Here is a 13,167-nt window from a genome sequence, read left to right as displayed (position 1 = left end):
CATTCAGCAAGCATCAACGAATATCACTAGGTGCTATTTTTTTCTGCAGAGTGAAAATTCATGGCACACTTTTGCTTCAGACACACTTCCATGGCAGATGCCATTGTGTAAAACAACCCGTCTGCTGCCCTTTGTGTCATGGCAACAAAATGATTTCATATTGGTGGGAAGGTTCAATCTCTACTGCCACCTCACCAGCATCTGCTTCTTTTGCTGTGGGCCAACATATTAAAGTAGGAGGCATTATTTTCAGAACAGCCTTCATAGAAACAGCATCCATAACAGTCAGGAAAGCAAACATAAACAGGAGTTTGGATAAAGTTCATATGCTCTCCTTTAGGCATTTAGTATTGATGGTGAAGGATGTGTCAGATAACGCGTTCTCCAATCTGATATGAGGGAATTAAGTCAGGTCTTACCTTCAATCCTGCTCTGCTGAAAATATTTTACTCATAGAATGGTTGCTTTTGATTTCGTTACTTCAAAAAGGTGGGTTCTTTGGAAAACCTGTTCAGTCCTATTCACAGTGGATGCTAGTCTATGCTACACTAAAACCCATCTTCCATTTAAGATATACCAAAATAAGTCTTTATTATGAAGAAAGCATAAGCATGAGGCATTCTGTATATAATAAGCTTTTTATTAAACTGGAAGATATGTGATTTTACATCATATGGAAGGTTCAGTAATGTTCCTTTTCAGTAATACATTTATTTTCACAGCCACCTGCTCCATTGTTCAGCAAATAATTTTGGTAGAGTTCACAGTATTATCATCTGGCCTGTTAAGCAGATGTAATATTAAGCACTGCAGGAGGCTGCCAAATTGGCAATCATAAAGAGGAAATCTTATGATAGAAATTAATTCTCTGGAAGTCTATTAATTTGTATTAAATGCCTGTGTGCATATATTGTGCTGTAACACAAAGATACATGTAAAACAGAACAAACACATACAACTCCTTTTTCTCCTCTCAAATCTTCCCCGGGTGGGATAAAAACACAGAAAAGAATTGAGGAATAGACACTAGAAGTGACATCATTTTCTATCAACCATGTGTCTTTTTCTCTGGTTTTGTCATAGCAACTAAGCAGAATCTTCCTCACTTGGCATCACTAACTTGATGATTTGCCTGTGGAAAAAAAAAAAAGTGGTCTCGATCTGGGTTTCCGAAGGCATCTTATTCACCATTCTACTAGAGTCTATAGAGCAATTCCTGGTTTGAGGGAAGCATAACCTCCTCTGGTTACTCATAAGTATATTCCTCTCTGTTTTCAAATACAGGCTGGCCGACCCCCAAATTTCTATACTTTTCAGTTCTATGATGAGTTCTCTAGGCAATTACAACTAGCACTGGCTCAGTTAATAATAAAGGACTGTTCATGTCCTTCTGCCCAGGCTAGCCTAGGGCAGAGGTCAGGTCTAGAAAGATCCACAGTGTAGACTGTCACAAGACCAGGCTATTCTCCTAACATCCTTTCTTCCTTGGCATGCTCTGCATTCTGTCACAGGAGCCAGATACACATAGGACAAAGGGTTCTCCAGAGAAGAGCAATGCAGAGCCCAGTATTTTGACTGCTTGGTAGTACCACACTGAATTTATCCTTGGTGGCTTAAATAGATGAGGACTGATATCAAATTTCTCTCATTTTCTGCCTTAGATTGGAACTGAAAGCCAGGGCAGATTTGTCTTAACTTCTAGCTAAATTCCAATTCTTTAAATAAACTGTCTACAAGCAAGTATTTTAAGTATACTGTACTAAACATCTTACACAGATCAAAACAATTCCTGAGAATAACAATTCCTCATTCACCCAGAAAAAAAAAAAAAAAAAGATTATTAGATAAAGGATGATTAAAAAGGAACATTACATTAACTGAAATAAACAGAAACCACATATTTAACTTGAAATAGTTATGATTTCTGACATCATCAATAACACTAAGTGCAGCTTTAAGCTATTCGATAATAATTACGCTGGTTTTAGAGAGCAGTATTTGAGAGAGAGAGAAGCTACATACTGAACAATAAGATTATACCATTTACACAAATAACTTCAGCATTTTTTGTCATCACAGAAATAATGTCAGGCACCAATGTGTATAAGCCATAAAAGCAGGATGATTAAGTAGTCCTAATAACACCAGATAAAACAAACTTGTTAACCATCTACCAGCAATATTATCTTAAACAACCCATTTCACGTTCTCGTTTCTCTCTATATTTCCCCATTAATGGCTGTCACATTCACTAAAAGACAGAACAGCAAGTTCTTCCAAGGGCAAGGATTATCTAAAAAAAATATCATTTGTTTATATGAAGCATGTTATCACTTTCTGAAATGAAAAAAAGTGTAGAAAAGCTAGCAATTTTATACACTTTCAAACTAATATTTGATAATTTTTCCTCTTCAAAATTGTATTTTTATATCAAATCTAACTGTATAAATGTAAGGAGTTAAAAAATATTCTTTTTAGTCAAGTGTGTCTAAATTTTTTTTTCTACAATTGGTATCACTCAAAGCACCTCTAAGAAATGTTTGATTGATCCATTTCTCTTAACTTCTTCTTTCTTTTTTTTCAGCAGCCAAGCAAAAAAAAAAAAACATTATTAGCCTAGTTCTGCTCTGGTATACTTAATGCTCTCATAGTGTTCTCAGGAACAAAATAGAGGACTGATGCAACACACCAAAGAGTTTACATGTTTAACATAGGAGGACTTCAGATTACTGTCTGGCATGAAGAAGTTGCCAACCCAACAGTCAGATTGAGCTGTTTGCTGGCCTCTTTGTAGCAGCCCTTCCCAAAGACACAAACAGTCTAAGAGTGAGTGCATCTATAATCAGAATGCAATTATATACATAGGTTGTTCTGAAAGTAATGCTCCTATTTGTTTCCATTGAAACTGCAACAGACATAAAGAGCACAATAACACTATTTCATAGAGCAAATTCTCAGATACAAAACACTATTTTTCAACACAGTCACAACAATTAGCTACTCATTTTCACCAGTGATGAATAAGAACCTGCAAACTGCACTCAAAAATCTGCATGGCCATTCAGAAAATGACTTGTTTTTCACACTGCTGTTGCCACTGCTGAAATGCACCACGGACTGCCTCACTGTGCTCACAGCATTTTGCCTCCACCAGCATTCGGCAAGAATCAATGAATGTCAATAGGTGCTATTTTTTTCTGCAGGATGAAAATTAATGACACAGTTTTGCTTCGGACACACTTCCATGGCAGATGCCACTGTGTAAAACAGCCCATCTGCTGCCCTTTGTCTCATTGCAACAAAATGGAACAAAATATTGGTGGGAAGGTTCAACTTCTGCTGCCATAACACCATCTACCTCTGACATTATGGATCAACATACTAAAACAGGAGGCACTACTTTCAGAGCAGCCATTGTACCTATCAGATCATCAGGAATTTTCTTTGAAGGTTGCTTGCATTATTTCTGGTTTTTAAGCTATTTGGCAAGTTTCACCTCATCTTTCCAGGAGCACTAATACTCTGCAGATAGCAATTAGTGCCCTACATGCAAAATATTATGACTCCTGATTTGATCTGCCTGTCATGGTCAGACTACACTACATTACCACTGAGCTCATGCTAAGTGATTCTGATAACACTGCTAAGCACTTCTCTAATTCCATTCTTGCCTGTCCTTTCAGATTAAGTGTTGCACTAGATTATTTGGTTCTGTAAAGATCTGACTCAAGCTGCAGACCTCTCATTTCATCTCTCATGTTTTCAATGGGAAACATTAACCTTTCTCCCTGACAATTTAGGGCAATAGCTGTACAGGTGTACTTCACCTTAGAGATGCACAGAAAGGAATTCAAAACATGGCTTCTATGCTTAGCACATACTGACACTACGTCAGTACTGAACAGTGAATCTTCATGTTGCGATCTACTACCATGAACTTGAAAATAGCTTTTCATCATCCTGAATTTTAGACCTTTAAGTATAAATATTTAGGTAATTGTCTAAAAAGCCAACATCCTTTAAATTTGAACACAAATATGTAGAAAACAAAAACACAGCAAAATATGATTTAAATAAAAAATGAATCAAGAGCAAGATATTTCATTTTTAGAATATCAAGCGTCATGATAGTAATAGCAAGTGTAGCGCACCAAACATGCCCATGGAAATCCTAGAAACAGATCTGCTCACAGCAAGCATGATTTCACCTTTTGCTGCCTTTTCTTTGCTGTACCAATTTTCTTCCTAGTTGTAAACAACTCCTTTAACTTAGCTTAAGAAAAGTGTATTATTTACATCTTATGATACAATCACAATCAGTTCACTCCTATTTTACCTCTTCCTCAACTAAAATGATTTATTAAATCAAACTCACACAGATTCACTTATACATTTCCAAAGTTTTAAAGGAGGAAGCGGAAAATCTTCTCAGATCTGAATTCTAGCATCTAACTCAACTTGTTCCCTCACTTGGAGCCATTAATCATCACATAAGGCGTGTTTTTCGTTCTTTCTAGACAAAATGATTCTGTAGCACCATCTAGTGAGATGACATCACCATCTGTGACGGAATATGCAATTCCTGGTCAGGATTGATCATCATTTCCAGTTTTCCGAAATAAATAAATAAATAAATAAATAAATTTTTAAAGGTATCAAGTTTCCATACTTTCATTTAAATTTAAGCAACTAATTCATGCCATAAAGATGCAAAATTTCATGCGAACGGTTTTTGGTTTTTTTTTTTTGTTGTTGTTTTTGTAGGGCCAATCTTCTATGCTTGAAATGGACATGTTCAATGCCCGCTGCAGAAGTGGAGAAGTGTCTTGACTATCTCCTTCTCCACTGTGTAGTTAGAAGATGCAGTTGCATTGTCTAATTCTTCTGCACTTTCACTAAAGCAGCTGTGCTTTCATCTCAGTGGATGCAGGAAGGACAGATGTCATGAGCACTCTTGGACCTCTGCAGAAGAGGTACTCACAATCTCGCCTGGCTTGGCCAGTCTAAAAAACTACATTTTGAAAGCTATTTGTTTGGTGTTGCTTCCTGTATTGTGATATTATCAGAGTACTCAAACAAATTCAATTGAAAAAACAGTTTAAGGTTAGTACATTCTACTCTTGCAACTTTGCGCAGTTGTACAATTAAATGGGAAAAAAAAAGCCATCTATGACAATCTTAAATTTGTACAAAAATGAATACATATGCTACTCAGTTTCTTCCTCATTCTTCCTGTAAGTTCTTGGCATAACTCAGGGAAAATCATAGATAAATTCTGACTGTCCGTCAGTGCAGAACATAAAAGTAAATTGAACAAAGGCCTGAAAACTCCATCCTGTGAGTGAAATGAAAAGGGCATAAGAACAACGGTATAGGATTTGGACCACCGTGAGTGTGATGAGTCACTGGCACAGGAACCCTATAAGAACTGACTGATGCTCCAAGCTTATCAGTGTTCAAGCAGCATTTAGACAATGACCTCAACAACACGATTTAACTTTGAGTTATCCCTGACACAGTCAAGCAGTTGGACTTCAGGATCCTTGAAGATCCCTGAAATCAAAATATTCTGCTCGATTACAATGAGACATTTCAAATACAACAGCTGTTGTCTATTATCAATCTAGTATGTAAGGTCTATAAAGAAGTTGAAGAATAGTAAGATCTTTAGTGTTTAAATCTGATGAAAAATTTTCCCCTGAACTCCACTGATCGGCTTATTGCATGAAGTATGAAATTTGATTATTTTTCTATTAGCTTGCATAACTGCAAAGTTTTATCAATAGTCAGGAAATCCTGTTTTAATGGAGATTCATGTGCTCCAGTCATCCTCAATGTAAGTCAGTGAAAAAAAAGACTTAGGCATGAACTGATTTTTAATTACTTAGTATATATACACAGGATGGATGCACCTGTTTACAGAAGACATTTAGTAAAATGGTAAAAAACACAAAAATCTCAGATGATATAAATAATTCTTATTATCCAGGAGTGAGGATAATTGATTTCTTGAAAAATCCATAAAATGAAAACTACTGAAACACAACAGGAGAAATAAGTAACGATCTCCATTTCTTAGGCTGCTTGTCAACTAAGAGAGCCACATAGATCTCCTTCCTCCTCTTTTTGCTGTTAAGCTTCACCTGCTATAAAGCATCATCATAATTATGAACTTTTGCTCATAAATCTCATTCTTTATTATATTTATGATGATGAGTGAAAGGAATGAAGAGAGAGGTTGTGTAATACCCTCTCCAGATATGATTGTAACTCAGCTGCCTCAGAACAACCTGATCCAACCTCACATTTGGCCACACTTTTAGCGAGAGTCTGGGACCTGATGAAATCCAGCCTAACAAAATTGAGTACAGTTTACTCCTTTCCTTATCCAATCCAAAACATCAAAGCAGCAGTCCAGGCAAGAGGTAAAGTAACAGAAAAGGGACAGAAAAAGATTAAGTATGCAGAAATTAAAATATTATGAGAATTCATATTTATCTTTTAAAATTTGAAAGCCAGACACAAATTTTGACCAAAGAAGCATCAAGTTCAAATGGTTGGCAGAAAGGCTGCAATGCTTCATGCAAGTGATCTGGTAGCTTGCAGTGAGAATCAACTAAGCAGAGTACAAATAGAAAGAAGCTTAGCCACATCTTTTATACATTTGTAATCAGTTTTTTGATCAAAGATTTCTCCAGTTACCTTATTTTCTAAAACTTATTAAATATGCACTGCTTAGTTAGTCATTATTACTTAAAAGGTGAGCATGAACACATATACCAATTATTAAAAGCACAAAATGAACAATTCATGCTAATATTCATGTCATGTTTAGATACTTTCTGCACTGTTTCTCATTTGAGACTACACATCTAATGTGAGCCTTTGCTTTCTTTTTTGATGATTTTTCTGATGTTCTGCTCATTAGTCTATTGTCCAACTGCTTACAAGCCACATTCTCAAGCTCCCTATATTCCTACCGGTGCACACATACAACAAGCAAACAAGCACAAACAAACAATCCAGAGTAATTTCAGCCTCCAGCTGCACAAATTACACAAACAGTTTGCACAGCCCTCAACCTTGTCAGAGTTCATTGCCATTAAGAAGATTCAGTAAAAAAAAAAAAAAAAAAAAAAAAAGCTCAACAGCAGCACAGTGCTTCCTAATCATAAAAAGCTTCAACATTACATGTCATTAGGAACATTTTCTAGGAGACAGAATAAAATATTCCTTATACAAGAAGGGAAAGAAGATGTAAGCTGATACTTTGGAAGCTGTTAAATTACAATGTTTTTCCAATTTTTCATTCATCAGAATGTGCTGCTAGAATAAGATTTGCCTCAAGTTAGTATCTACCCCCTTCTTCCAAAATTTTGTCCTTTTAATTCATGTGTCAGTATATAGTGTCATTTTCTATTGTAGGTATATAAACATTCTTGCACCTATTCAAATGTATTAAATGCTGTTCCCAGTATAAAGCATTTGGTTATACTTCAATAAAATGCAGGTTCACATTTTCATGTTTTTGAATCACTGGTCTATCCATTTACTTTAAATGTTTGAATAGAATAAAAACATTTGCATTTCTCTCTTCCTGCTATTACAAAGTATTAAAATACAAGTAATGCATCATTTTTTTATTTGTTAATCTCTCCTCCATTTGAGCTGTGATGCCAAAACAGACAGTAAATCATGCAAAATGGATAGTTGACTTGGCATTTGCTATTAGCCCCTCTGCTGTTTATTTCGTCCCTCACTGAAAATATGAAGCATATGTGTATGGCAGTGAAGAACCATGAAACATCAAAATAAAGTGACCTTTTGTTGTTTGTGCATATATTTATTTTTTTATTATTGGAGTTCTTTGCTGTCTCGTGCTTTGCCATCTACCACGTTAAACCACAACAAAAAGAAAGACTGAACAGAAAAGTTTTTATTAGGTGATTTTTGGTGCTGCAACAAGACTTTCCCTAAAAGGGGTCTAGAGTGTGCTGGGAGAGAATAAAGGAAATAGGAGTATCAAGGATAATGCACCAGATAACACCCTCTTGATGCCACCCTCGGAGACAGCATGCTAGGCTATGTGCTATCTCTGGCCTGATCTAAGAATAAACCTCCGACGTTCTTAGAAATATTTGATAATAATCAATGTAATTATTTCTCATGATACTGATGAACTAAATGATGACTAGCGCAATGGTATCCATCTTCTGCACTTTTTATTAAATGCATGGAAGCCATTCAGTTAAAGTTCCAGACCCTACTGAAGCAAAACACATCTCTTAGTTTATGAGTTTGTTTAGATAGATTACAGCTCTAAAAGCATAATTATATTCAAATTGTGTGAACCCAGTAAATCAAAAAAACACAAAACAAAGCTGTTACTATGTTTAATGTTCTGGAAGTTATTCTAGTAGGAAAAGACAATCTATAAATCAACACTAAATAGTGAGGATCACATTTTGGATATATTACTGAAAATAATAGCTAGAACACTGTATAATGATTATAGAGATATGTGCTATAAGTTGGCATTATGTAAAGAAGTGCTAAACTCTCTGGTATAAAATGACCCCCATATTTCCTGTGGGAAAATCCCCAAACTTTTTCTGTAAACTAGTATTACATAGGAGCACGTACATCTTCCTGTTTTCTAAGAGAAACTTGAATTATTTTTAAAAAATTGCATTTTGCAATCTACACAGTAAGTTGTGTGGAAATGACCCTGGGTTGCAAGTGGTTTCATATAAACTATGACTGGTATCAGCTACTAAAATGAAATCAATGTTTTTGTGGAGGGCTCATAATTTTTTAAATGGAAAGAGATGAAGCTTTGAAAGTGAGATAGTGATAGGTGCTGGTATTGTTAAGCATTACACTATACAACGTAATCTAACAGGTCAAATATTCCCTATCTGGTCCAAGCTTTTCTTTATTTTTTCCTTTGACTATTTGCTTTCTATTTTCCTTTCTTTGTTTCATAAACAGTGAGAAAAGGCCAAGGCATTTGTTGAAATTGCAATATACTGTTTTAGTTTCAGATTTTAGCTAAGGAATGACCTGACACAGAAATTAAATGTTTTTACCAAGCTCTGCTCCTACCTTCAGACAAAGCGATCATTAGAGCACGCTTTATATTATTCCTATTTTTTCAGAAACATTGTTGAACTTAAATGCTAGAAATGTAGGTAATGCAAACAAAAGAGAGTAAATTTAGTATGTGCAAAAAATTCCAATCAAGTTTTCATAAACCTAACTTATAAGCATTGAATTAGGCTTTTAAAGGAGAAAGAAAATCTTTCAACAGTGTAGTAAGAATTCACAAGACAAAAAAATCAGGTAAGGATATATCAGAGTTCTACATTCTGTCAGTGCATGTTAAGAAGTTGTCAGTGACACAACCTTAGCAACGCAAGTACACAATGTACACAACATTAGCAATGTAAGTAACAGTGCAGAACCCAGATTTTTCTAAAAGACTGAGTCAGTCTTGGGCATTCTCTTCCGGGACCTTCAGTTACCTTGACAATAACACAAATAACTATGTGCTGGGGAACAAAATGATTACTTTAAGCAACCTTTCTTTGGTAAATAATTCTATCAAAAATGTGTGCCACAAGCTTCTTAAATGATTTTTAATTTTTCTATTCCCTTTGAGCAGGCTTATTTTCCACTATTGCTCATGAATCAGCAAAGTGTATGTGCTAGAGAGCCCAGTGTGGGTGATGAGGAACCCACCTCTCCAGCAGCTCATGTGCCTGTCTCAGCTCAAAGCACTGCCTAGCTCAGCCCAGAGCTGGCCCTAGAGCCCAGCTGTTCCTCATCAGGGAAAGCTTTTCAGTATTGTACATCTATCACTAACAATTCATTATGTTCCAAAATCAAACACAAGCAATAACCAAAGCTGCCTGGGACTGTGATCAGATAACTAGCTTTGAAGGTATTTGAAATGCAGCTGACCATTTCTTGTATTGATGAAACAATTATCAACTTCTCCCAGTAATAACTCATGAAAAATATTGATTTTTTTTTGAGCAAGACATGCTGAACTTTCTAAAAAGTCAGAAAAGAAAAACATGGATTGACAGAATAAGGTACGCTGGTCAGATACATCTTTCAGTGCCAGAGGAAGATTCAGCCTCAGATTTGATGTGAATAAATCACATGGGTTACAAACATAAAATCATAGAATGGTTTGGGTTGGCAGGGACCTTAGAGACCCTACAGCTCCAATCATCCTGCCATGGGAATGGATGCCTCCCATGACATCAGACTGCCCAGGGCCCCGTCCAAACCAGCCTTGAACACCTCTAGGAATGGGGCAGCCACACCATCTCTGCACATCCTGTGCCAGTACCTCATCACCTTTGCAGTAATTAACTTCTGCATTATGTCTAATTTAAATCTACCTTCTTCTTGTGCAGAGCTGTTACTCCTCTCCTATTGCTACACTTCCAATTTCTGATTACTATCTATGGAGGAATGTTGCTTTGCAAACTGAATTGCATTTAACAAGAAAAGCAAAAAAAAAAATCCTCAGTCACCTGAAGGCATATGTGGAATGTTCCCATAGAGTCAAGGCAGTGCCTAGCAACAAAGTGCTCAGAATGTAAACACAGAATGTCAAGGATTGGAAGGGATCTCAAAAGATCATCTAGTCCAATCCTCCTCCCAGATGAGGAACACCTAAACCAGGTCACACAGGAACGCATCCAGTGTATCTATAATAATCACTACTAAGATTTTCTGATAATTTCAGAAGAGTAATTAAAAAAAATTGATTTGATGCTTCAGAGTAGTGTCAAAACATTGTGGCACGGTATTCTGAGACTTGGTTGAGTTCCATGTCATACATGACTTCTGTTCTGAGTCTCTAGTATAGATTACCTTAAGTATTTGATTAATATTACATTGACTTCAAATAATCAAAAAGACTCAAATCACCCCACAATTTATTTGGCAGCCCTGCTCTTCTATCCTTCCAATTATTCTGCAAACATTATTTCCCTGATCAACATCATCTTCTTTCAAATAAACTCATTGCAATACAGGACATATTGCTTACATAGTAGGTAACATGGGGTATTGAGAAAATAATTGCCATTTAAATGGAATTCTAGTACTGCAACTGAAATAAACGATATGAATAAAGTGTCAATTAAATGTTGGTAATAAGAGACTTTACATAATTTGCTTCCCAACAGATCAGAAATTAACAGTCACAGTGGTAATGCAAAGTTTAGAAAAAAGAAAATGACCATAAAAATCTAAGTAATCTGAAACATTTCCTATCGGAAAAAGTAAAATGTGATTAGGAGAAGTGCAGACCAGAGAAAAAGAGCCTCAGGAACCCAGGTACAACATCTGAATGCTACAAAATATGCCACAGATATCTATGCCAAGTGAAGTCCTTTGAGTTGTTTCCCCCATTTGCATGAAGCAAATGTCTGTTTTTTGACCCTTGAAATTAGTGTGCCATAGCAAGTCCCAAAGGAATCCAAGGAAACTGTAATATTCTCTGTAGTTCATGCTTTTGTGTTTTGTTTTCTAGATTATCACTACTAATTTTAAGCCCCTGCTTCTCCTCTATTTAAGCACACTGCCAAATTAATGCAAATCTGCCTCCAGAAAAAAAAAAAAAAAAAAAAAAAAACAGATGTAAAGAAGGAAGTTGTGCCAAATAAAAGATACACATTTGAAGGAAATTGAACAATATGCTGCTCAGTGATTGCTAGTAACACTGAGAAAGACAAAAGAATATGAACCAAAGACCAATACTCTCACATTGCCTAAGTATCCTCAAAGTAGAATTTTACAAAACAGACAGGTTACATGGACAGAAGCTGTTGCTTACAGATTGCTTTACAAATTCCAAATGGCAATGGGTAAATGAACTATCAGCTCCTGTGACACTGCTGAAGTCAAACCAAAAGCCACTCCTTAGAACGCTGTAGACAATATCCTTACTAATCCTTCTCCTAACCTATCTGTCCCAAAGAAAAGCTTTCAAACATCAGTTAAAAAAAAAAAACAATGAAAAGAAAACAAAACAGTAAGTTGTACATTAATTAAAGCCAGCGTTGTCATGATTGGATACAGAATGCACTGTCTGAAAACCAGTTTTTATTATTAGACTCTAACTTAAGTTTCATCTATTGCTTCAAAGCTGGGCAGGTTTTATTAATTGGAAATGAATACACTGGGCGAAATGTCATTATTTGCTTTTTATGCTCAATTTGCTTACAATTTGTTAAATTTATAATTTATTCCTATTATAAACTTACATACTCTCTAAATCACTCCCCTGTGGAGTCTTGGAACTGAAATACTGATAGATTCACATCAGATACCTCTGAATCCTGTTGTTTTGTTTTGTGGTGGTGTTTGTTTTCTTTTTTTTTTTTTTTGGTACACTGAATTCTTCTCAGCTTAGCTCCCTAATGACTTCAGAAATACGTATAAAAAGCTCTGCAGTAACAACTCCTCCACATAAATACTTTGAATTCTATTTTAAAAAGGGAGGGATTCGTTTTTCTGTGTTCGTAATTACTGCCTCACTTCACTTATTTTTCAAGCATCTACTCAACAAGGCCAAACTTATTTGAATTGCTCATTAGAAGACAGCTGAACTGTAAAATACAAGCATTCTTATTCTTTCATATTGTACTGCTCATTTTCACACTTGCTATCTTGTAAATTGTACCTGTTTTTACTAACAAGTTCTATGCTACAACTACATGAATAGGGTATACAGCTTGTTATTTTCAATGAAGATCAAAATGTTTCGAGTTTGCCTCATGGCAATGTATAGAAATCAGATTTCAAAGAAAAATCACTTTCCTTCTGAAAAATTGGACTGCTTCAAGGTTTCCCCCCAGACTACGTTTCAGTTATCCTTGACTGTACTATTACTGTAGGTGAAGCAATAGGACTAAGTATATCTGTGAAGGTCTTATAATCCAAAGTAAGAGTCTAATTCAGATGAACAGTCCAGGCTTTAGTCTTATTTAGATCATTTTGTATTTTTGCAAGTGTAAGAACGATCAGAACATAAGCCAATTCATATAAAACTGGTATAGTGATGACAATCTTTCCTAACTTGAGCTTAGAACATTCACTCAAATCATTAACCAGTATCCTTGACAGTGTTACAGTCTGATTAAG

General features: G+C 35.6%; 1 long non-coding RNA gene across 2 annotated transcripts in view; it reads right to left on the bottom strand.

The window, feature by feature from the left end:
• Nucleotides 1–655: 655 nt before the first annotated feature.
• Nucleotides 656–13,167, bottom strand: part of LOC122181488 — a 135,680-nt gene continuing 123,168 nt past the window's right edge. For both annotated transcript variants that reach the window (XR_006179442.1, XR_006179443.1), the window contains one exon: nt 656–1,132. This is a non-coding gene — a long non-coding RNA (uncharacterized LOC122181488). The remainder of the gene's footprint in view (nt 1,133–13,167) is intronic.

The sequence above is a fragment of the Lagopus leucura genome, unplaced genomic scaffold, assembly GCF_019238085.1.
Source record: "Lagopus leucura isolate 7727_CA_CO unplaced genomic scaffold, USGS_WTPT01 Super-Scaffold_100009, whole genome shotgun sequence".
In the NCBI taxonomy this organism is placed as follows: domain Eukaryota; kingdom Metazoa; phylum Chordata; class Aves; order Galliformes; family Phasianidae; genus Lagopus; species Lagopus leucura.
Note: the sequence above shows the minus strand (reverse complement) of the source record. Positions and strands in the feature narration are given on the sequence as shown.